At 40.4% G+C, this 1,083-nt stretch overlaps 1 protein-coding gene across 1 annotated transcript in view; it reads right to left on the bottom strand.

Moving 5' to 3' along the window:
- LOC116831231 (stonustoxin subunit alpha-like) overlaps positions 1 to 1,083 on the bottom strand; it is a 17,482-nt gene that overhangs the window by 10,921 nt on the left and 5,478 nt on the right.

Genomic DNA, 1,083 nt, shown 5'->3' with positions numbered 1-1,083 from the left:
AAAAAAAAAACATATCTGGTAAATTGATGACTACAAAAAAAACTCTTGCTTACTCTTTAAAAACTGCTTGCTTAGCAAATTTTCTTTAAGGAATATGTCATTTTGTTACTAATGTATACATAAAGGGGAAAAGTTTGAGGTAACCGGACTTCTCAAAAGGGGCTCTTCAGGAATGCTCCCTTGGGATGCACCTTGGGGTTCCCACTGCAGACGGAAGTTTGGCCAGTGGAAGCCTGTTATAGTGCCACTCAAAGGCCACATTCATCTTTGGTAATTATTAAGGGTTGGGAGTCTTTTACTAATCTGTTGCAGACATGTGTAAGTGCTTGAGATTAAGTAAAGTTTAGCTTTAAGTGAAAGCACTCTTGTGTTGTCCTGTTTGTGCCAGCCATCTATCGGTTGGACGGCCGTGTCTCCCCTGACTTATTTCCTGATACCACCTCGCACAGAGTAAAGTTACCAAGAGCTTTTGGTTCAAAGAACCCCAGGTAACATAATCAGCAAATGATTGTACTGATGATACTGAAGCAGCTACACAATATACTACTTGTGACAATGTGATTTATTTTTAAGCATATTTAAAAAATGCAGTTTTAGACAAAATCACAGAACAAACATACTGAACAAAATCTAACTGAGTAGGGCTGGCCAGAAAACAACAACTGTGTTCTATGAAAATGTTGAGGGTTTGAAAGGAAGGAGGAGCTACAGTTGCAGAACAGGGCTTTTTGCTCCTCACACCCTTCCAGAATAAAGAAAGGAAGCAGAGCTGGGGACCTGTAATGAGAGCACTCCACCTGTCAGCGCTGCTCCCTGGGCAAGTGACTTTAAGTTTGCCCTACCGAGTCTGCTGGGCCCAGAACTGGTACACAGTTTTTCAAACTTATGTCTGTTGACCAAAGGGAGAAGTGACAATTTGGATTTCAACACTAACCATGTTATAACCTTAAACATGGTGTGAATATTCACCACCCCATAATAAATGTATGATTGGTCAATGGCCTAGGTGATCTATGGCTGACTCTATGCTGACCTCTTATATACTGTACACAACTGAAAATAATTTAATTTAACTGGTACCAG

Source organism: Chelonoidis abingdonii, chromosome 2, assembly GCF_003597395.2.
Source record: "Chelonoidis abingdonii isolate Lonesome George chromosome 2, CheloAbing_2.0, whole genome shotgun sequence".
In the NCBI taxonomy this organism is placed as follows: Eukaryota; Metazoa; Chordata; order Testudines; family Testudinidae; genus Chelonoidis; species Chelonoidis abingdonii.
The sequence above is the reverse complement of the archived record's forward strand: the minus strand, read 5'-3'. Positions and strand labels throughout refer to the sequence as shown.